Below are 24,868 nucleotides of genomic sequence, written 5' to 3' on the forward strand. Positions count from 1 at the left end.
CTTATTAGACCCCTAAATGCAGACGATCTAGACGAAGTGACCAGCAGCATGGGTACTATTTTTACCAGTACATTAGACACTGTTGCTCCCATCAGATTAAAAAAAGTCAGAGATAAAACACTTGCTCCTTGGTACAATAGTCATACTCGCGCCCTAAAGAGAGCAACCCGTAACCTTGAGCGAAAATGGAGAAAAACTAAATTAGAAGTTTTTCGAATTGCGTTTAAAGACAGTATGTGCAGCTATAGACGGGCTCTAAAAACCGCTAGGACCGAGCATCTTAGCCAACTGATAGCAAGAAACCAAAACAATCCCAAGTTCTTATTTAGTACAGTAGCCTGCCTAACAAAACCTAAGATGCCTGCAGAGAGTACTCCACAACATTTTAGTAGTGAAGATTTTATGGACTTCTTTAATGAAAAAATCGATAGCATAAGGAAGAAAATAACAGAGGTTCAACCTCTAATAGCATCTCATGATCTAGTTCAGCCAAGAGCTTCACATTTAGATTTTCAGTGCTTTACAGGTATAGGACAGGAAGAGCTGTATAAACTTATCACCTCAGCTAAATCAACAACGTGCCTGTTAGACCCAATACCAACCAGATTTTTAAAAGAAGTGATGCTTACAGTTGGAGAGCCAATTCTAAACATTATTAATTCTTCATTATATCTAGGTCACGTCCCTAAACCTTTGAAGCTGGCAGTTATTAAGCCGCTTCTTAAAAAATCTAATTTGGACGCGAATGAAATAACAAATTATAGACCAATTTCAAACCTTCCGTTCATATAAAAAATATTAGAAAAAGTAGTATCAGCTCAAATATGCACATTCTTGCAGGAAAACAACATCCTAGAAGAATTTCAGTCAGGTTTCAGGCCACATCATAGTACAGAAACTGCACTAGTTAAGATTGCAAACGACTTGTTTTTAGCTTCAGACCAAGGCTGCATCTCAATATTAGTCTTACTTGATCTAAGTGCTGCATTCGACACCATAGATCATAATATTCTCATAGACCGCCTACAAAATCATATAGGTATTCAGGGGCAGGCATTAAAATGGTTTAGATCATACCTGTCTGATCGATACCATTTTGTAGATCTAAATGGAGTACCGTCTGATGTAATGCCAGTGAAATATGGTGTCCCACAAGGGTCAGTTTTAGGACCTCTCCTGTTCTCAATTTACATGCTTCCCCTGGGAAACATCATTAGAAGGCATGGGATTAGTTTCCATTGTTATGCTGATGATACCCAATTATACATCTCAACAAAACCAGATAAAATACCCAAGTTGTCTAGATTAACAGAGTGTGTCCAGGACATAAAAGATTGGATGACCAATAACTTTCTTTTACTAAATTCAGATAAGACAGAGATATTGCTCATCGGCCCAAAAACCAGCACACAACAGCTTTCACAATTCAGCCTGCGTTTAGAAGGATGTACTGTTACTACTAGCTCAACAGTGAAGACCTGGGCGTGATATTAGACAGCAACTTGTCTTTTGAAAATCATATTTCCAATATCACAAAAACAGCCTTTTTCCATCTTAGAAATATTGCCAAACTTAGGAGTATCCTATCCGTATCTGATGCAGAAAAGCTAGTTCATGCATTCATGACCTCCAGACTGGACTATTGTAATGCATTACTAGGTGGTTGTCCTGCATCCTCAATAAACAAGCTACAGTTAGTCCAAAATGCAGCCGCCAGGGTTCTCACTAGATCCAGAAAATATGATCATATAACACCTATATTATCATCCCTGCACTGGCTACCTGTTCAATTTAGAATTAATTACAAAATAGTACTACTTACATACAAGGCTTTAAATGGTTTAGCTCCCTCATACCTAACCAGTCTTTTGATACGCTATAATCCACCACGTCCCTTAAGATCACAAAACTCCGGACTTCTGGTAATTCCCAGAATTTTAAAATCTACAAAAGGGGGCAGGGCATTTTCATATTTGGCTCCAAAGCTTTGGAATAGCCTTCCAGACACTGTTCGGGGAGCAGACACGGTTTCCCAATTCAAAAGTAGGCTCAAGACGCATCTCTTTAATCTGGCATACGCGTAACTCAACCCATAACCTCATACTCCATTACACTTATCCTGAATGGCAACTACGCTAATTCTCTCCATCTTTTCTGTATTCTTCTACCCATCCTGAGACATCTGGAGATTGTGCCAGCTTCAGTAGACAAAGGCCAACCCTGCGAGGTTTCTAAAGCATCTTGAGAAGGATCTGCTCCAGCTAGATTCTGCTTTATGATGGCTGGAGCTACACATCCTGCTCCTGTGCTTCCAGTGATCTGACCCCATCTGCCCTCTGCACCTACTGCTGAACTGAATCTACACAACTTCTGATATATTGAACTTTCACCTGCACAACACACTTGATGTTATTTCTATCTGTTATCACCCAGATGAGGATGGGTTCCCTGTTGAGTCTGGTTCCTCTCAAGGTTTCTTCCTATTGCCATCTCAGGGAGTTTTTCCTTGCCACTGTCGCCGTCACCCTTGGCTTGCTCATCAGAGACATTTCATTCATCATTCATTCATTTAATTATTATCTAGACACATTTTTCTCACACATACACACTTCCAAATATTTTCTTTTCTTTTCTTTCTTAAAAAAAAAAAAAAAAAAAAATCTTTCATTTTTTTCTTGTGAAGCTGCTTTGGGACAATGACCATTGTTAAAAGCGCTATATAAATAAAATTGAATTGAATTGAATTGAATGTCGGTGTGTTCACCATGATGGGGAAAGGTGTTTGGGTTAGGGACTTCGGCCCTGTTGTGTGTGTGTTGAGGTGTGTAACGTGTGAAATGTGCTCTAGTTCAGGCTGACGCTGAATTAGAGGTAGGCTCCTGAGTGAAGGTGCTGCTCATGCCATACCGGCTGTATGCTAAATAAAGTACTCCCAGCCATTGCATTGGGCAGCAAATAAGCTCGCTCGTCTCTCCACCATCCTTTCCGGCGAAAAACGCTACATTGGTGTCAGAAGTGGGATGGAGAGTAACGGGTTCGAGCGCACAACGGAGGACCTTCTGAAAATCCAAGCGGGCCGCCGAGTAGCGGAGCGACTACTCGCGAAGAAGCGCTTTCCCGACGGCGCTAAAGCGAGCACACCACGGCGACCGGCGCGGTGCGGCGAGGTGAAAATCCCGGCGCTGGATCTCGGGGCGGAGGCTGGCACAGCGCAAGCGCCGGAGCAAGAGACAGCTCCGCGCGCCGTTAGCCGGCAAAGCGACCTGCCGCTGCGCGAGGCCGAGCGCGCTGAGCCCATATCGGCGGTACATCACGGCGGAAGAGCCGAGCGACCGCCTGCAGCTCAGTGGCGCTCGGTTCGTGAACCTAGCCGGGGACAGGGCTACCCGTCGCGGCTAGGCAACGAGCAACTCTCCGACGTTTCGCGGCGAGGCCGAGGCACGGGACAGCGTACACCAGCAGCCGCTAGACTAGCGCCGGGAGGACGCGTGGTAAGCCGCGCTGGGCTTTACATTAACTGTGTGCTGGATGGCGTTTTACTGCGGGCGCTCGTGGACACCGGCTCCACTGTTTCGCTGCTGCGCTCTGGATTACTGGGGCAAAGCAAGCGTGTTTGCGGACGGCCTGATCCTGCCTTCAGCATCTGCACCGTTGCTGGGGGCTACGTGAAGGTAAGGGCGTGTCGCACGGTGCGAGTCCAGGTGAGTGGACGGACTTATTCCCACGGGTTCGTTGTGGGAAATGTCAAGGAGGACTGCATTTTGGGGTTGGACATTTTGGAGAGATGGGGTGCGGTGCTGAACTTGTCCAGCAGAACTCTGCGTGGTAACTTCGGAGTAGCCAGGTTGCTCGGACCCAAACCACAGCCGGACAGGTTAGCAGCACACACCCGGGGGGCGGAACCTCCGGTACAGACCGAGTGGGAAATCTGCGCGCTAACACCGGCGCTTTACCTCGCCGGCCGGGCAGCAAAGCGCGTGGCCGGTACTGCGAGCAAGTGGAGCGCCGTCGCGACGTAGAACCCTCGACGCAGGACGTTCCCCCCGTGCAGTCCTCCAGGCCCTCATGTGGTGATCAGCCGTCCGAGCCAGCGTGCAGCCGCGTTACTGTGTCACCCACAGTCGCTCCGCCGGTCTCACAGAACTGTGAACCGCTCATCGCCAGGCAGAAGGGCCCCACCCAGCGCTCGCGGGCACCGCTGCAAGACTTTCGGGTGGGGGCATCCATGGAGCGAATGGGCGTGGACACTCACAGCCAGGGGCGAGATTTTGCTGCTGGCGAGCAGGTGTGGGTGTGTTCCTCCGGAAGGAGAAGGAGGGGGCTCTCGGCCGGGCGTGTGTCTCACTGGGTGGGCCCCTGTACAGTAATAGCTCGGCTCTCCGATGTCATCTACCGGGTGCGGTTGGCGGGGCGGGCACGAGTTTTGCTCCACCGGGACCGTCTTGCGCCTTGCCAGCCGCACGCCGGGGAAACATTGAACTCTGTGGAGGCCGAACCGCCTCAGGACTACGTTTGCGTTCATCCCTCACCTGCCAAAGGACGCCGGCGTTCCCACCGCCAGCGCCGACCGCCTCCACGCTTCCGAAACAAAGTTCTTCATGGTGACCAGGGACGGTCACAGCTCGGGTGGGGGCAGTGTGGCGTGGGCGGGGCGGCGGCTGACGACCAGCATGCTTTGCGGGAATGTCGGTGTGTTCACCATGATGGGGAAAGGTGTTTGGGTTAGGGACTTCGGCCCTGTTGTGTGTGTGTTGAGGTGTGTAACGTGTGAAATGTGCTCTAGTTCAGGCTGACGCTGAATTAGAGGTAGGCTCCTGAGTGAAGGTGCTGCTCATGCCATACCGGCTGTATGCTAAATAAAGTACTCCCAGCCATTGCATTGGGCAGCAAATAAGCTCGCTCGTCTCTCCACCATCCTTTTCGGCGTAAAAACGCTACATTATATTAGAACATAAATTTATAGGTTAATGGTTTACAAATTGAAAAATTACATGAGACAATAAAATAAAATAAGCAATATGAAAATAAATATGTTGTATATGAAAAAATTGAAATATTATGTATAGTTTTAAATTGTTTATTTTATAATAAAATTAGTTTCGTCCAATTTATCATTATAAAATATTAATTTTTAATATATATAAATATTTATTAGCATATTTTTATGACAAACCCCTGAAAAATAAATGTTACAAAATAAACATTATACAAGAATTTGTAATAATGGTCTTGATGGCTGTCTCATGCCTAGGGTTTATTATAAAAGTAATATCATATTTGATAATACTAAACCTATGAATTTATGTTCATATATAATATTTGATAGCGATTATGTGTGTGTGTGTGTGTGTGGGTGGGGGGGAGTCCATGGCAGGGGGCATATACTTTTCTTTTTCCACGTGAGTCAGTCGTGCTCTTTAACCAATCAGATGTGACCTCGCCATTTCAACCAATCATAACCCGGCAGGAGCGCAGGCTAAATCCTGTTTACATGAAATAAACCTGCTCACGAGCAGGTTCAAGCTTACGGATATGTTGCTATGACAACAAATGCTAGAAGCGCATCGAAGAACGAAACAATCCAAGATCAGGACAAATCCACAACAATCAAATCCAGCTAACTAAGTTAGCGACGTACGAAGAACGGACCCCAGCTCCCCTTCGAATGTGTTTTTGTTGTTGCTCACTCTTTATTTATTTTATTATTTTTGTTTCTTTTTCCTGGCTGAAGCAGTTTGTTTGTTGTTTCAATTTATATGAATAATTAGCCTGTTCTAGTTTAATTGGGAATATATTATTGTTAATAAGCTGAGTCTGAGAGTTTTATTTATTGATAGTTAATTTCACATTTCTTGTTTGTAAAGGCTAAATACAAATAAAAAGTGAACCTTATTTTTTGTACTGTTTTTATAAAAACAAAATTATATAATTTTAATAGGAGGAGCCTGGCGGTATTATAGACTTTGCAAATTCAGTTTGCAGACATCCATTGTGTGTGTCCTCTGCATTTTTTTCCTGAGGCTTTTTAATAATGTCCATATCGATATCGGAATTATATCGTATCGACCAAAATTAAGAAATATATCGTGATATAAATTTTTGCCATATCGTCCAGCCCTAGTTTATTTGATTATTTCTTATGGGGAAATTTGATTTGATATACAAGCACGCTTCCCGAACAAATTATGCTTGCAATCCAAGGTTTAACTGCACTTATTTATCAGTGAAAGTAGCTATGCTAATATCATGTTCATATGCTGAGGAATTGGAAGGTGCTAATTTTTTTTATCAAAATACAGTGTAAAAGTGAATGTAAGCCTGATCTCTCTAATTATATTTTGAGCTCATAAGCTTTCCGTTCATAAATCTCCAATAATTTATATTTCTGTAAATATAAAAATCCCCAGTATTGATTTAACACTTTCAGAGGTTGTTTGGATTTATGACCCCATGTGGGATTTATGACCCCATGTTTGTTGTCTTTTTGTTGTTTGTTTTTGTTAATTTATTTGACAAATTATTATTAAAATATTGCTGTAACTGTGAAGACAGATTTTGGGCTGCTATTTTGAAAGCGTAATGGAAGTCACATTTAAAGAAGCATAAATAAATGAGGAGCGTCTGTCCCTTTTTATTTATTAATTTTTAGGAATTCAATGTCCATATTGATTCAACTCCATTAAAAAAGCAAGAATCTTAAACATCAATCTTATTTACAATTTCAGAGCATAAATAGAGTTTTGTATTACAGTTGTTTAAAAACTCTCAGTCCGCCTCCAAACCTACCAGAATGTCTGTTTAATATGCTTGCCATCTGTAATGGCTACATCACTAGGTTTTTAAATTTTTTTATTATGTCACATTTGTAGTATGTTCTTCAGGCCTTCTTTTGGTCTTGTTTGCAGGACTCATAAAAATCAGTTGAATATAAAACAAGAATATAGATGTGACTAATTTATTTATTATTAACTTATAAGAAGGCCATAAATTGTTATAAAGAAAGGACAGTGTTCATTAAAGAATGTTCAGTATCAGGAAATTAAAAAAAGAAAGTTGGTGTCACAGGACGTCAAATAAGTTCACTCCCACAAGCTGAACATCTGTCCCGATCAACACGTAATCCTGAAATAACATTAGACATAGATTTAGTCAAAAAGATCATACAATATTAAGCTGACTAAATAAATTTTTGAGAATCTAAAAATAATTATTGAGGTCTGTCTTCATTAAGCAAATTCAGTATCTAATCGGTCTAATTGTCCTCTACCTGAAATGGTCCCACATTGCTCGTCATGTCAATTCTATAGAAGTGATAAATATATTAAGACCAAATATCCACACAATAAACATTTAATTTGGTTTTACTATTTTTAATAAATTGTTTATTACATTCTAAGGCTTTTTTGTTAAGAATTACATTTCCAGACACTTTGAGGTCTTTAATGTAAATCGTTGCTCTTACACGGGCATTCTGCAGCACAAAACAAGTGCATCATGTGTTAACAAATATTTAACTCCTCGGAACAGAATCACATCACATCTGTTACTTACCGAGTTAAGAATGACGAGAAGAGTCAGCGGGGCATTGGGTTGAACAGCGTAGGCTGTAACGGTGCTGCTTGGCTGCATCGTCACATTGTTGGGCTCGAATGAGAAGTGCTGCTCCTTCACAAGCTTCACCAGGAGCTTCATCTTTAGGCTAGGGTACTACTTAGCAATCTGGAGGTATATGTTAAAAAGGTACTTCAAGCAAACATGCTAGTGATAAACTGAGATTTTAGATTAGGAGAAATTTATTTTATTTGTGTTTGTCAGACATTTTTTTTCATACTTGTAGAATTAAGGTCCCAAAGGTTTTTGTATCTAGTCGAAACGGTGAACCAGAAAGGATCTGGAAGGAGAAACAGTATTTGTAGAGGATCTTAGACCATTTTAAAGCTCCATTTCATATTTGTGCAGGCCACTTTCCAAGGGCTTACAAACTACGTGTCATGCAGTCATTCCTTTGTTAATTTTAGTGTGTTACGTTCCAAGACGTAATTATTTTTATTTGTAATATTGTGTGTATATGTAATCTGAGTTTTGCCGTGTTTTGGTTTTCTCTCTCATTCTCTTTTCTCTCGTCCACCTTACTGCAAAGCTTAATGAAGTTCAGCTGTTGGTAATTGCCATCATCCACCATTGGCTTGTCCTGATTCCTGATTGGCTACTGAAGAAGAGACTTTGGAAATAAAGCTGGAGACTTTGTGTGAAGCGCTCTCTCCTGCCTACTCTGTGCCGCCCCGCCACCAGAGACTGTTTCTTCTCCTGAGCTTAGTGTGCGTGCTATTGGTTGGTTTGCGGTTTGTGTGTTCCCTGCGTTGGGACTTCTAGAGGTGTTGCAGTGTCCTTGTTTTAATTTCACTCTGTGTGACTTTACCAAAGATTGCCAAAAATCTAAGACTTCTCTTTATAATATTAAACTGGTTTACTTTGTTGGAGCAGTAGGGAGGTGGACGGCATTTGTTTTTGACCCAAGTATTCTCCTGTTTTTGGTTAGAAAGGGAGTAAGGTAAGACTTCTGTTGTTTGTTTTAATTTCTTTGTGAGACTAGATAGTGTCCCTCTCTTAAGTTAGGTCTGTTATGTTTGTTATTTTGGCCTGGTTCCCCTCCTGAAGTATGATTCGCTCCCCTTCATCATTGAACTTCTTAAATAAAACTCTCTTTTGTTAATTACCAAGATAGTGTGGTCTTTTTCTGGAGTGCTGGGACAGGGGAGAAACAGTTAATTTGTTTGATATTGTTTTTTTTTTTTTTCCCTAAGAGTTTGCTTTTGTCGATTTCTTTGTTACCTCCTCTCTGACCCTATGCCAGAGATAAGTGTAACAACTGGGGGCTCGTCCGCTTTGTGATTTATTATTATTTTTCTTTATTACAAAATCACAGAGAGTTTTTCCCTTATTGTTTAGAATACAAAGTTTGTTTGGCTGCTTTAAACTTTGGTAGGTAAGGTATTCCTATATTAGTGAAAATATGGACTTCGACTTATTAAAGTTTACTCTCTTCTTCTTTTGAAGAATTTAATAATTGTCGAAAAGTAGATCTCCTGTTAATAGCAGATTTTTACAACATTTCAGTTTCTAGAAGTGCACGGAAACACGCAATTAAAGATGAGATGTATATTAAGTTGGTAGAGGCTGGCATCTTTCCAGAACAAACATTAGAGCAAAGGGATGAGGCAGATGTTGGCGCAGAAAGTGACTTAAATTCGGTTACTAGCGGTAAAAGTGTAGCTTCTGTAGATCTTCAGGTAGCTTTGAAATTAAAAGAGCTTGATCTTGCATTAAAGAAGCAGGAGTATGAGACACAAGTGCTTCGGCTGAAAGCTCTTGAAATTCAAGCTGATCGTGATATTAAATTGCGCAAGCTTGAGTTAGAGGTGCAAACGCTGCGTAGTCGCCCAATTCCGGTGCCTCGTGTGAGGCTGCCCTCTTCTGGTGATGGTGTGGTATCAGGGTCTGAGTTTGATGCTAGCAAATATGTCAAGTTAGTGCCACCCTTTCGTGAGTCTGAGGTAGACTCCTATTTTGTTGCTTTTGAGCGTGTTGCCGCAAAATTAAATTGGCCAAAGGACATGTGGGCCTTATTGCTGCAGTGTAACCTTGTTGGCAAGGCACAGGAGGTATGTGCTGCCTTACCAATTGAGGAGTCATTGGACTATGATGCTGTGAAAGCAGTCGTGTTGAGGGCATACGAGTTAGTCCCAGAAGCCTATCGACAAAAGTTTCGAGCGTGTTTAAAGCAAGCCAAACAAACACATGTGGAGTTCGCAAGAGAAAAAAAAACTCTCTTTGAGAAATGGTGTCTTGCTAGTAAGGTTACCACGTATGAAGAATTGCAGGAGTTAATTTTACTTGAAGATTTTAAAACTTGCTTACCGGAAAACATTGTTGTCCATCTAAATGAACAAAAAGTATTAAAGCTTACTGATGCGGCAGTGCTTGCAGACGAAATTGCACTTACTCACCGAACCGTCTTCTCCTCTGTGCGTCCGTCTAAAACTCCTTTCGTTACAGAAACTGTCGCTCGCATTGTGCCTAAAGCTAATGTCAGTATGTCTGGTGGTGGTGGGAAGTCTGTTTTGAAGGGCACAGAGAAAAGGAGGATTTGTTTCTACTGCCTTGATCCTGGTCATATGATTTCTGATAGTAAGGCGTGGAAGCAAAAGGCCACGTACACAAAACCTAAAAGCGTTGCGGCTGTACAAGCTGTTCTTGATTCGTTCACGGTTGACACTTCCTCCTATAGTCCTTTTCTACTATCAGGTTATGTGTCACTGGCAGGAGACTCTGCAGATAGGTGCGTACAGATTTTAAGGGACACTGGGTCGGCCCAGTCCCTCGTGTTGGAGGGTGTTTTGCCTTTTTCTGATGCATCATATGCAGGAGCAAATGCTCTGGTACGGTATTGAGATGGGCTGCATTAGCATTCCACTACACACTCTCAAAATAAAGTCAGACCTGGTTACAGGCCTAGTCCAAATGGGTGTCTGTAAGAAATTGCCCGATGATAATGTCAGCATAATACTGGGAAATGACCTTGCTGGTGGTGCAGTTTTTCCCAGTCCGTTAGTGGTAAGCAAGCCTGTAGCCTTCGATGTCCCTGATCTCTGTCATGTTTCCTCTAGCTTTTCCAGCCTGTGCTGTTACACGGTCGCAGTCAAAGTTTTCAAGATGTTGTTGATTTGTCTGATTCTTTTCTGAATGTGCCACTTAAGCAGGTAGAGTGCAGACTGTCTATTGAGAATGATGTGGTCCCTGAGGAGAATTCCATGCTTCCTTTTAAAAGTGAGTCCCTTGTGGGTAAGGAACATCTGGGTGCTGCCCAGAAGTTAGACCCAACACTGACAAACTGTCGTAATGCTGCTGAGGCCAGTCGTAACCATTCGTTGGCAAAGGTGGGATATTTTTGGGACGATGGAATTCTGATGCGCAAGTGGCAGCCAAAAGAAGGTGATGACTGGCAAACCGTATTTCAAATTGTTTTGCCTTCCAGTTACCGATCTCAAGTGTTGAAGTTGGCACACGAAAATGTTCTTGCTGGACACCTGGGTGTCACAAAAACGTTTCAACGAATTGTAAAACATTTCTTCTGGCCTGAAGTAAAAACTGAGGTTTCCCGGTTTTGTCGATCATGTGCCCCGCTTCGCCCGATTCCAGTTATTGGGGAGCCTTTTGAAAGGCTGGTGATTGACTGTGTAGGTCCCCTCCCTAAGTCGAAACATGGGCACCAGTATATCTTGACAATTATGTGTGCTGCTACCCGTTACCCTGAAGCCATACCACTCCGCACATTAAAAGCACAGGTAGTACTAAAGGAGATTGTGAAGTTTTGCACCACATTTGGCCTGCCCAGAGTTATTCAAACCGACCAGGGGTCAAATTTCACCTCTAAGGTGTTTGGGCAAATGTTAAAAGAGTTGGGAGTATCGCACAAGATATCTAGTGCCTACCATCCAGAGTCGCAGGGCGTACTGGAGCGCTTTCATCAGACCTTAAACTTTGCTTCGCACCTTCTGTAGTGAGACTGGAAGAGACTGCGTAGATGGTTTGCCATTACTTATGTTTGCCGTCAGAGAATCTGTACAAGAGTCACTTGGGTTTAGTCCTGCTGAGCTTGTTTTTGCTCACACAGTTTGTGGCCCCTTGAAGTTGTTAAAGGAGCAGTTAAAGGGTAAAGAGAGTGCACCCATTTCTGTTCTAGACTATGTAAGTTCTTTCCGTGAACGTTTACATAATGCTTGCAGTCTGGCTAGGTCTCATCTTTCTGTGTCACAGTCTAAAATGAAAACACGCTTCGACAGAAAAGCAGTGCAGCGCAGTTTTCAGCCGGGTGAATCTGTTCTTGTCCTTCTCCCTGTTCCTGGCTCACCACTACAAGCTAAATTTTCAGGGCCTTATGTTATTGAACAGAAGCCTGATTCCTTTCCCTTACCCAGAATTAAAGATTGCGTGGATAAGGTTGGTGCTTCAAAGTTTGTGACAAAGTTAGACCTATTAAAAGGTTATTGGCAGGTCCCTCTAACTGCACGTGCGTGTGAAATCTCTGCATTTGTCACCCCTGATAACTTCCTCCAATACAACTGTATGGCGTTTGGGATGCGGAATGCCCCAGCGACCTTCCAAAGGCTTATGCAGAAAGTTTTGTCCGGGTTGGGTGGCTGTGACGCTTATTTGGATGACATTGTGGTCTACTCGCATGATTGGGAAGGCCACCTAAACAACTTAGAGAGGGTATTTGACAGACTGAGCAATGCTAATTTAATTCTCAATCTAGCGAAGTGTGAGTTTGCTAAAGCTGTAGTAACTTACCTTGGAAAAAAGGTGGGCCAAGGCTGTATAAGGCCTGTGACAGCCAAGGTGGCTGCTGTTGTTGAATTCCCAACTCCCCTTACCAAACGTCAGTTGCGCCGGTTTTTGGGAATGGCGGGGTACTATCGGAGTTTTTGTAAAAACTTTGCAACAGTAGTGTCTACCTTAACTGACCTCCTTAGCACTGTGAAAAAATTTGTCTGGAGCCCTCAGTGAGAGTGCTTTTCTTGCTGCCAAAGACCTTCTCTGCAATGCTCCAGTTCTCTCTGCCCCTAACTTTTCTTCTCCATTTAAGCTACAAGTAGATGCAAGTGCTGTAGGAGCGCGTGCTGTCCTGTTACAGGAGGATTGTGCAGGAATGGACCATCCTGTCTGTTACTTCTCCAAGAAGTTCTCCAAGAATCAACGGAACTACAGTACAATTGAAAAAGAGGCTCTTGCCTTGGTGTTGGCTCTCAAACATTTTGAGGTTTATGTGGGTGGAAGTTGTATGCCTCTTGTTGTCTATACTGACCATAACCCTCTGATTTTTCTCTCTCGTATGTGCAACCTTAATCAGCGTTTGATGCGCTGGTCACTTTTCCTACAAGAATATAACATAGACATTCAACACAAGAAGGGTTCAGAGAATGTGGTGGCGGATGCACTCTCTAGGGCCTGTGAGTGTGATGGTGATTGAGAAGTTACTTTGCATTACGATACACTGAAAAGTATTTACAAGCCATAAGTTGTAAATTTGGTGATGGGGGTGTTACGTTCCAAGACGTAATTATTTTTATTTGTAATATTGTGTGTATATGTAATCTGAGTTTTGCAGTGTTTTGGTTTTCTCTCTCATTCTCTTTTCTCTCGTCCACCTTACTGCAAAGCTTAATGAAGTTCAGCTGTTGGTAATTGCCATCATCCACCATTGGCTTGTCCTGATTCCTGATTGGCTACTGAAGAAGAGACTTTGGAAATAAAGCTGGAGACTTTGTGTGAAGCGCTCTCTCCTGCCTACTCTGTGCCGCCCCGCCACCAGAGACTGTTTCTTCTCCTGCCCCTGAGCTTAGTGTGCGTGCTAGTGGTTGGTTTGTTGTGTGTGTGTGTGTTCCCCTGCGTTGGGATTTCTAGAGGTGTTGCAGTGTCCTTGTTTTAATTTCACTCTGTGTGACCTTACCAAAGATTGCCAAAAATCTAAGACTTCTCTTTATAATATTTTTAACTGGTTTACTTTGTTGGAGCAGTAGGGAGGTGGACGCTATTTGTTTTTGACCCAAGTTTTCTCCTGTTTTTGGTTAGAAAGGGAGTAAGGTAAGACTTCTGTTGTTTGTTTTAATTTCTTTGTGAGACTAGATAGTGTCCCTCTCTTAAGTTAGGTCTGTTATGTTTGTTATTTTGGCCTGGTTCCCCTCCTGAAGTATGATTCGCTCCCCTTCATCATTGAACTTCTTAAATAAAACTCTCTTTTGTTAATTACCAAGATAGTGTGGTCTTTTTCTGGAGTGCTGGGACAGGGGAGAAACAGTTAATTTGTTTGATATTGTTTTTGTTTTTTTTCCCTAAGAGTTTGCTTTTGTCGATTTCTTTGTTACCTCCTCTCTGACCCTAGGCCAGAGATAAGTGTAACACGCAGTGTGTTTGGGGTTTACAGTCTAAGGCCAAGATGTTCACCCCTTGTCAAGGTAACCAGGTCTTGAGCTCAATTTCAATATTTTCACGTAGCATATTTTTTAATAGATTGCTTGTAACTCACCATGTTTGTTATAGGTGACAAATGCTCATTAATAAGTGTGGGGAGTGAACCATAATCCATCTGTTTTGATCCCACAAAAGAGATACTGTAGCACAAATTGCTTAAAAAGTGGATGCTGGCTCTGGCTCAACTGTGGTGATGCTTTGGGGCTGTCAGGGGAACTGGTGCACAGCTCAGAATGGTTAGAATAATTATGTAAGGAGGTGGACTACCTGAGAATTCTTTAGTGTAAACTCAAATCATTAACTAGTTGGTTGAAGCTTGGATGAAATTGTGTGTTCCAACAGGACAATGATGGCAAACATACTTTGGTTTTGGAATTAAATAATAAATATTTCAATAAATAAATCTGGCGCCTTTGGTGCCTGAACTCAATCAAAAATTGAACACTAAATTAATAAAAAGTTCTGACAAAAAAAAGTCAAATATCCAACCAGAATTCTGCCAGAACCTTGGTAATGGCTACCAAAAGCATTTTCTAATGGAATTTGTTAGGTGTGCTGTGTGTATATTTTTGACCCAGTGCTGATTTCAGAAAAATCACATTAGATTAAAATTTGGTGTTTTCTTTGAGTAAAGAGGGATCACTACAAGCTCAATATTGTCATCACATTCATGATGAGTGTATGTAAATTTCCAACTGGAAGTGTAGCAATAGCAATGTAAACTCATATTTCTAAGGATAATTGCTGCCTAGCTTGGTGAGTAAAAATATTACCATGAAACTCCATGAAGCGTGACATAAACTTGGCCAACAGAAGCTCTACAGGAAACGGTGCTGACCATTGGACGCCCTGTACCATCTTTGTGTATGCTGATGGTGGTACTGATGGTGAGTCCTTTAATAGCCAATTCGAACCTTCCGCCATTGTCTCTAGACAGTTTACACCCTTTAGTACTATTTGTACCAATGTAAAAAATATATATAATTGTTGGACATTTGTTTACACAAATAAATTTGAGACTTCCTAGTTGCCTGTCACGTAAATGTAGACATCACTGATGGACAGACTCACCCCGGTGCCAGGTACCAACCCCATAGATGAAAAGGGCACATTAACATTTTGGATATGCATGCTGTCAGGAAGAGAAATGATGGAATGTAATCAGTGCAGTTTTTAAGTCAATCATTTTCATATTTCCATAACTATCAGTTCATACTGTTGAATTCTTAAATTTGATTAATCAGAAACTGTTAATTTTTGGTGTCAATGTGTGCAAGAAACAGATCAGTAGTACAGTTATCAGTGCTCTTGTTGTAAACCATAGGTTTTATAGTAACAGCTTGTACAGGGTATGAGGATATTTTACATAGCAGCATTCCCTGTCTTTTATTATAATATAATAATAAAATAATAAGTGGATAATATTTTAGCGGCTGTTAATCTTGCTATACAGTTCTGTAAAAAAAATATTTGCTGATTTATTAATTTATTACGTATTTGTCTGGCAAAAATGACATTCATGGTAGAGTTCCAAGGCAAAAGCCACTGCTGACCGAAAAGAACACAAAGGCTTTTCTCAGTATTGCCAGAAAATGCCTTGATTATTTCTAACACTTTTGAGCAAAGAGTCTGTGGCCAGTTTCATTGCCAGTTATCATGAACGCTTATGGACAGCTTTTTTTCCTTAATAACTAAAATCATCATTTTAAAACTGCATTTTGTATTAACTCGGGTTATCTTTGTGTAATGTTAAAATTAGTTTGATGATTACTATCATTTACTAAGTGTGCAATAACCAGCTTCCAACCAGGAAAGCAAACCCTTAATTGTACAAGACTGAGAGTTGAGAGGCCCCATTCCTGTAACACATCAAACCAAACTGAGGTGACTATGCCATGACCTAGTGAGTGGGGGAAAGAGGGGCAGGTTTGCCCAAACACAACATTTTGGAGTCCTGCACTGAGGCTGTAGATCAGATCCTTTTACGCATGTCTCTCAAACCAGACTTTCATGAATAACCTACAATACCAGTTACAAAATGATCTTGCTGTGTTATATGCTCAGGAGATATTTAAGGAAAAAATCTTTATCAACCTACACCACTATGGGGCAGGTTGGCAAACCCAATAGGGCAGATTGGCACAAGTGACAAAATGTAGTTAAAACAATATTGTAGATCTAAAACCCCGTCTTGTACCTTAGGTCTCCTGGAATAGGTCCCCCTGGAGATGAGAAGATGAGTGAGTGAGAGTGAGTGTAAAACTGGAACTGCATTTATTTCACACTTCTATTATGCAAAATAGACAACACGGTCAGAAATCCAAGCAGTCTACACCTGTTGTGTCACCATTTTTTGCTTCCATAACAAATTCAAATTCAAATTTTATTTGTCACATACACAGTCATACACAGTACGAAATGTAGTGAAATGCTTACACGACCGCCAGTGACCTTAAAAAGTAAGTAATAAATATCAATAGAAGAAATATGATAGAAAATTTAAATAAAAATTTAACTAAAAAAAATAGAACCTGAAAATAGAAATATACTGTACACATAGAACTATAATGGTGTGCAAGTATGCATAGAAAAAGTGACTTTGTTCAATGGTTATTAAAGTGACTTTGTGCAATGGTCCAGAATGTAAACGTAAACATAAACATGTAGTGTAGATGTGATGTGCGTGGAGTTGTCCATAGTGTCCATGGATGTATAAAGATTGATTGATTGATTGTGAGAATTGTGAAAATATTGTGTTATAACTGGAATATTGTAATATAACCGGAATGTAACATGCTAAGTTCGATACGTAAGTTATTTTTCTGGAAAATCCTCCTTTGGGTATAAAGGTCATTTACTCTTACGCATGTAATTGCAAATCATTTGAAAAAAGGTGTTAATATCATCTGGTACAGTATGCGTATTGTGCAGTATAATTGTGTTAAATGTTAATAATAATACTTATACTGGGCATGTCTATTAAGCACAGAGTTCTACATTTGAGCTGAATATGTGATAATATGTCATGAAACACTGCATTTCTATGATCTGGGGCAGTGAGGTTGGCACAGTGTGACAATCACACCCATCACTGTGCCAACCTGCCTTAACCTGTCTTTGGCTCATGTTTTCCAAATTGCAGTAAAGCAAGACCAGGCATGTGCTTTCACACCTAGCACCCTTAAACTTAATATATTTCCTTTCCCTGTGATGTATAAATGAACTAGATAAGGTTGTAAATTGTAAGCACAAATAATTTTTTCTTGCTACACTGAAACAACTTAAGGAATCTTGAAAATCATGCTATTGGCCCACTGCAGCAGAAATTATGCAGATACAGTTGCAAGAAAAAGTATGTGAACCCTTTGGGATTACGTGGAGTTTTGCATGAATTTGTCATAAAATGTTAATAATTTTTTTTTTTTTTTGGCTTTACATCATCCATTCCAAACACTAGTCTTTTTTTTTTTCTAAGCTGGATCACTTTACACTTTCATTCTTTTTACAACTCTTTCTAAAGCATTCATGAGAATTTGACCAAAACATCAAACAACCTTTATTAGGCAGCACAGATGTGCACTAGCATTTTTTAAATTTATTTATTTTTTTCACATGTAGAAAAGACATAAAGTCCTCCAGCAAGGCAGACAAATAGGTGGAGTAGTGTACTCACTTTTCCAGTGTATCAGGATTCTTCTGCTAGCTACCAGAGAGTGACAATCACAAAGCCTCAATGTCTATTACAAAAAACTGTCAGCAACGGACAAGGCTGTAGATGTACATTCATGGCTGCCTTGAATGTTGTATAAAAGAAATGGAACCAATAACTGGAAAGCCTAAAGCAGGTGTAGAACTTATGAGTATGGTTGGCACATGAAAGCAGACATAGGTTGCAAACATCATTAGTGCCCGGGAAATATATATATATATATATATATATATATATATATATAAAATAGATTTTAAATAATGACATCTATAAAACATCTTAAACTGAGACAGTGTAAAGTGGGCGCATGATAAAATAAAACTTATGCATTCAAGCACACCTTCTCCAAACTTATCACAGATATTTATCCTGAGCTTGTCTTCCCAGTTCTGTGTGTAGTAATTATAAACAACAAGCTCACAAAATAATTTCTCTCTCTCTCTCTCTCTCTCTAGGTACATCTAAAAAAAATAGAATAGAATCGAAAAGTTAATTTATTTCAGTAATTCAATTTCAAAAGTAAAACTCATATTTTATAGATACACACAGAGTGATATATTTTTAAATGTTTATTTCTTTAGTTTTGATGATTATGCCTTACAGTTAATAAAAGCCCAAAATTTTGTATTTTAGAAGATTATAATATTACCTAAGACCAGTAATAGAAACTAATTAACAAGAAATGTTGGACTGAAAAGTATAAACATTTTAAACATACAGCACTCAATACTTTCTCAGGCCCCCTTTGCATAAATTGCAGCGTGGTATGGAGGTGATCAGTCTGTGGCACTGCTGAGGTGTTATGGAAGCCCAGGCTTTTTCAATCAAGAAAAACAGAGATACCATTTTTTTTAAACCAGATATTAGTACTTTTGGCAATGTGGGCAAGTGCAAGTCCTGCTGGAAAATGAAATCAGCATCTCCATAAAGCTGGTCAGCAGAGGAAAGCAGTAAGTGCCCTAAAACTCCTGGTAGACCTTGGACCTGATAAAAAACCACAACTGTCTGTGCAAACTTTTTACTGGACCTAAAAAAACTTTTTGCGCTTCTTCCAGACTCTGGGACCTTGATTTGCAAATGAAATTCAAAATTTACTTTTATCCAAAAAGAGGACTTGTGACAAGTAATGCCACAGGTAGCCCATGTCCTGGATATGTCTGTGTGTGGTGGGTCTTGAAGCACTGACTCCAGCTGCATTCTTTAATTACACCCGTAATGGAAGGCAGCATTGTCCATGGTGAAAACGGGTGCATCAGGTTGATGAGCGAATGAAACCCCGGATCAGACTGCGACGCATTTACAGCGACAGTGAATGCAAGGCAGAAGTTGGAGTAGCGTGAGAAGCAGAAACGAGTTGTGCACTTCATTTGCAGGTAAGGGAAGCACACAGGGATGAGAATCTGCATGTAAACCCCATGTAGGGTTCTCTATGGTATAAATAGACAAGGGGTTTAATTTGTAATGTAATGCAGATTTTAAGAGAGGATGAAATAAGAAGAATATCTGGTCTGGCAAGGAGGGACACAGACCAAGTAACACAGTGAAGAGTTGCGAAACGATTGAGCCCTCACTTTTTTTTTTTTTATTTGATGACCAGTAATAAAGAATAAAATTGGGCAGTGCCAGACTTTCATTCTTTTTTACTCAATTGAAAGAAAGTTTCTTAAAGAGAATCATTACTAATGATGATACATGATTCGACACTATGAGCGGAGTGTGAACGGCAAGGTATGGAACGAGAACATCCTTAATCGCCAATCAAGAAGAAGTTAAAAAGTCAACCATCAGTTGGAAAATTCATCAGTGCTTACAGTTTTCTGGAATTCTCAAGGTCCAGGATTTGATCATTATCAGGAAAAGGTTTAAAAATCACCAGTGCTTGTTACATTGAGATGCTTATTTAAGAGCTGAAGCCTAAACTTTGGATTAAATGCAGAAAACTGCATATTCGTTTTTTTTTTTTCTAAAAGTTAATTAAAATAAATTCCACAACCAGAGTGTGAATAATTTTGACTCATCCTCATACAAAAGCAAGTTATCTGTGTACAGAGAAACCTTATTTTTAATACCACTCTACCACCAGAGAAAGGACTTTTGGACAGCAAAGGACTTAAGTGCAATAGACAATGGCTCTATAGCAAAAGCAAATAAAAGAAGAGAAATTGGGTAAAAAATTGAAAAGTACTGAGAAGAGACCTGACCTGTCCTAATGCACACAGTAGTGGCAGAGTAAAGAAGGCGTATCCAAGATATAAAGTTTGGATCTAACCTAAACCTGTCTAAAACCAAAAGTAAATAATCCAACCCTACCCTTTTAAAAGTGTTCACTGTATCCAGTGCGGCAACCAGATTGGCGAGTTTGTAACTGCGGACAGTATTTAACAGTATGTTTATGTCAGTTGATACTGTAGGCAAGTAGAAGATGAGCCTTGTTACCGTACTCATAATATAGCTCTCTTGTTCTGCTTGCTCAGTATAAAGTAGATTACACTCTATAATTTAAGATTAACTGCATAAAATTCTGAAGTGGGTGTCACTGAGTACTTTTGACCAATATCTAGAACGAAATTTAAATTATACTCACTGACCAAGAGCAGGATCTTTTCTCTCGGGATCAACGCAGGATAATTTAAACAGAAATTTAAAAAAGAAAGTAAAAAGAATCAGAAATGCTGGTGCTTTCCTCACAATGGGATTTAGTCCTTAAGGATTGCCTTCCATTTTAAGGACAATACCAGTATTTAAATAATAATGGCAGAAAAGTTCACCAAATAAAAATGCTGGGACAACCCCATCAGGCACTTCTCTTCTTCTTTATTACTTGTCTTCTCCTCCTGACACACCAAACAACAGCAGCAGAACGGCACATTTTTTTTTCTTTTCCTCATCAAGGTACAGTACACTCCTGACAGTTCCACAGTTCCACCTGTTCCACAGTTCCTCATCTGCATACATAAACTTATAATACTTACGATCGCAATAAATATTTATATACTTACTAATTTAAATTATACAAATCCAAATAAATAAATAAAATAATCACAAAAGAAAGCACATCTTACATTCTTCTCTTTCTTTAGAATTTAATTTCCTTATTAAATCTGCTATGATTATTTATACAGTATTTAAGAATAAATATGGAAATGACCAAAACATGGTATTGGAGCTAGGTGAACTTTTCATAATATTTAATGCCTCTTATCTTTTGACTTCGTTTTTTGTTAATATGCATACACATTTATATCTTTATCAGATAAACTATATTTTGCTAAATACAGTTTCATGCTCTTTTATGTATCATTTGTAACTTTTTAAAATGATCTCAATTTTAATTTAGATAAAACTTGGACAATTTAGATTACACATAAAAAGACATAAACCTGAAAAAGTGTATTATTCCAAAATGCTAAATTGTTAAGATATTGCAACATGAATTTGACATGGTTATGGATATGTTGCGCATTTTTGAGAGCTTTAATTTAAGCCATTTTTTACAGGTCATATGCTTCTAGAAGTACACAAATTTTTAGTATTAATATTCATAAAGAAATATGAATAATTTGGATTTAAAATTATTATTGTTTGAAGCAAGACAGTATAACGCTGAAAGATGGCAATGGCAGGCTTTGGCGCACATATAAAATCATCTCTGTAAGTAAGCATCTTGAATTTTTTTAGGAAAAGCAAGATTGGTTACTTTCATGTAGCATACTTTTCAGAAGTAGTTACTTTGGCTCGACATTTTCACTATTATATGTATAACAGAGAAAAAACTAAAAATAGAATCAATACTGTGTTTCCTCCCAATTTGAGTCCTCCAACCAGCTGTGTCCGGAAAACCTTCTCTGATGTTGTGTGCAATTTAGTGAGCTCTTTCCTCAATGTCTCCACAGCAGGGCAACAGAAGCCTGCCAGTTAAGAGAAGATGGGTAGTGACCCAGATAGCACCATATACTGAGGGAGAGTCTCCTTCACCACAGGTGGTACAAGTTGACTCACTGGAGTTGCGTCCCCTGCGGATCATTAAGGTTTCAGACGATCATAGTTAATGACTTTTGGGCCATCCTGAGGAAGTCTCAGGTCAGACAGGTTGTATGTGAGCCCATTTTCATCAAGACATCAAGAGTTCTAGGTCTACAAACATAACACCCTCAATTAAGTGAATTAAATTAATGAAGTAGCCAGTGAGTGTATGGGTGTATGTGCATGTTTTTTCTATTGTGTTTTCCACCATGCGTGTTGTACAATATTGTGTACATGCATGTTGTACAATCTATTGCATTTTTAAAAAACATATATAGTTTTTTAAACAAGGATACCAACCAACCGGTGTCGAGGGAACTTCAACCACTTCCTGTTCCCCGCCAGCCCAGCACGCACATTGCCATCGACTTCATCACGGGCCTGCCGGTCACAGAGGGAAGGAACACCATCCTGAACATCATTGATCGGTTCTCCAAAGCCGTGCACCTGGTGGCTCTCGCCAGAAACCCGTTAGCTAAAGAGACAGCTGAGCTGATATTAGAACACGTAGTCCACTTGCATGGGTTCCCAAAAGACATCGTCTTGGACAGGGGGCCCCAGTTCACCGTGCGGTTCTGGAAGGCCTTCGGCCGTCTAATCAATTCCACCTGTAGTCTGTCATCCGGGTACCATGCCCAGACTAACGGTCAGACAGAAAAGACCAACTAACAACTGCAGCGCTACCTGAAATGTTTCGTCGCCGATCGGCATCGCTCCTGGGCCCGCTACCACATCTGGGCTGAACTATCCCATAACCTCCACGTCTCCTCCGCCACCAACCTTAGCCCATTTGAGGTATGTCATGGTTTCCAACCTTTAATGTTCGATCACCAAGAACCGGAGGGTAATGTACCGTAGACCCAACAGTTGGTGCGCAGGTGTCAATGGTTGTGGAACCAAGCAAACGCTGCCATCCAGCATGCCAACACCCGCTACATCATCCAACATTGCCGTTGACACCCTCCGGAACGACTGTACAATGTAGGTGACAAAGTATGGCTGTCGACAAAAAATCTACATCTCCACATGGAATCAAAGAAACTATCACCCAGGTACATTGGTCCTTACCGTATCACCCTCCGGATGAATCCTGTCACCTACTGGCTCTGGCTGCCTGTGGCGCTCCGGATCCACCCGGTATTTCACACGTCACAACTCAAACCTTTCACTACCTCTCCCATGGTTCCACCCACCACCCCGGATCATCAACGGTGGTCCTGCCTACACCGTACGCTGGATCCTCGATTTGCGCCCTCGGGACAGAGGCACCCAGTACCTGGTCGACTGGGAAGGCTACGGTCTAAGGCCGAGGAGCGGTGTTGGATTCTGGCCTGGTTCATCCTCGACCCCGAGGTCATGGGCTTCTCATCGTCGGGTATCCTTTACCCCAGGACCGTCAGGAGCCGGTCCTGGACAGGGGGGTACTGTCACGCACACTCGCTCTGCGACTGGCACTAGGACCCGGAAGTAGTATGGTTGCGAACCAGGAAGGAAGATGGCGCTTCACATCGCTCAAGTCTGACCATGCCATTTCTGACACTTCACCAGGATTTTCGTGAGTACTGACCACTTTGGGTTTATTTCCTGATTAAGTGTGTGTTGCTAGAACGCGGTTTTAATTGTGCTAACCCTTAACTCATGTGGTTATCCTGCCTGTTTGCGCTACTTCCACGTTTGGGTTTGCCATCCACGCTACAAGGGCTAACTGCTAGTTTTTTGGTCCATCTCCCGTTGCCCGTGACAGTGAAACTTGTAATCTGACAGACACATTTTACCCCCCCAGTTACAAATGCCAAATGCAGTTCCCAATTATGACCACCATACCTCCCCAAACACTCCCTTTTCTGTTTTTCTGTCTACCTGACTTTTTTTGATTAGTTTTACTTCGAAGTCTGCAACTGCATTCACCTATTGGATATGTTACAACCAACATGCCTCTTCACATTTTCAACCTTAGGTAAGCTGGATGCAACAATAGTATACTTGAATTTTTATTTCAGTTTATTTACATTTATCAAAGAAAGGTTTTCAATGATATCTTATCATACATTGGAGGGCCAAAAAAAGGTCTCAGAAAATTTTCTGCATGTCTGTCCAACCAGATTACAGTAAGGTTCTCCTCTGTTTATTGATTCAGTGTGTGAAGTTTTATTTTCATGTCAAGAAATGCAATGAAGTTCACTTTTGCTGCAAGAAGGTGCCTTCTCCAAATGTTTAACACACCATGTAGATTTTACAGAAGGGGCATTCAAGACAAACCAAACATATCATTCTGATCTTTCATATACTTTCATAAACATTGCAATAATTGCATTTGAACAGTTGATATTAAGACGTGTGTGCTACTTATGATCTGTAAAGCCTTCATAATGGCTCTAAATTGAGGTGTTGTTAATTGGTGAATTCTGAGGCTGGTAACACTAAATGAACTTCTCTGCAGTAGAGGTAAATTTTGATCTTGCTTTCCTGGGATGAACTTGACAATCTTGGTACTTGACAATACTGTTCTTGCATGAAATGTTCCAGAATAGCTGACCTTCATGTATTAAAATAACAACTGATTGTTATTATTGTTGTTATTATTTATTTACCTAATTCCATTTAGATTATTACATAGTTGTGATATCTCCAGTATTGTTTAAAATTGTGAAAAATAAATTAAAAAACAAAAACTTTTGGTGTCTTTTGACTTATACTAATAAGTGTGTGTGTGTGTGTGTGTGTGTGTGTAAAATATTGTAATTACTATTATCCAATAGTAATTATCATTATACAAAGGGCCTGATCTCTTTGTGTAGTGCTACAGTAATTAAAACCTACAAACCTTCAGTTAATATTCTAAAGTACATAATATGTTTGTACTTACGTTTTTATTGTATTTGTATGTTGTAGGAGAGTAAACGATCTCTGGATCAATGTGATATTTAAATTTTATTTCAAAGAGTATTTGCCTTCTGAACTTCACAAATACTAATACTGCTTCTGTTAATGTAGGAGACTGTGTACTGTTGAAGGTGAGTTTTAAAATCAAACACTTAAATTTTCTTTGCGTATCTGTTTAGATCAAGGTTACAATCGGATGCACTGTTACATCCGTAAAGTGCA

The 24,868-nt window shown here is 40.4% G+C and overlaps 1 long non-coding RNA gene across 1 annotated transcript; it reads right to left on the bottom strand.

Moving 5' to 3' along the window:
- Positions 1 to 6,478: 6,478 nt before the first annotated feature.
- On the bottom strand, positions 6,479 to 7,720 carry LOC128511704 (uncharacterized). Its single transcript, XR_008356192.1, has 3 exons — positions 7,552 to 7,720; positions 7,268 to 7,301; positions 6,479 to 7,122 (listed from the first exon to the last, which is right to left on the bottom strand). It is a non-coding gene; the product is annotated as an uncharacterized LOC128511704 (long non-coding RNA).
- Positions 7,721 to 24,868: the final 17,148 nt, after the last annotated feature.

Source organism: Clarias gariepinus, chromosome 23, assembly GCF_024256425.1.
Source record: "Clarias gariepinus isolate MV-2021 ecotype Netherlands chromosome 23, CGAR_prim_01v2, whole genome shotgun sequence".
NCBI lineage: Eukaryota > Metazoa > Chordata > Actinopteri > Siluriformes > Clariidae > Clarias > Clarias gariepinus.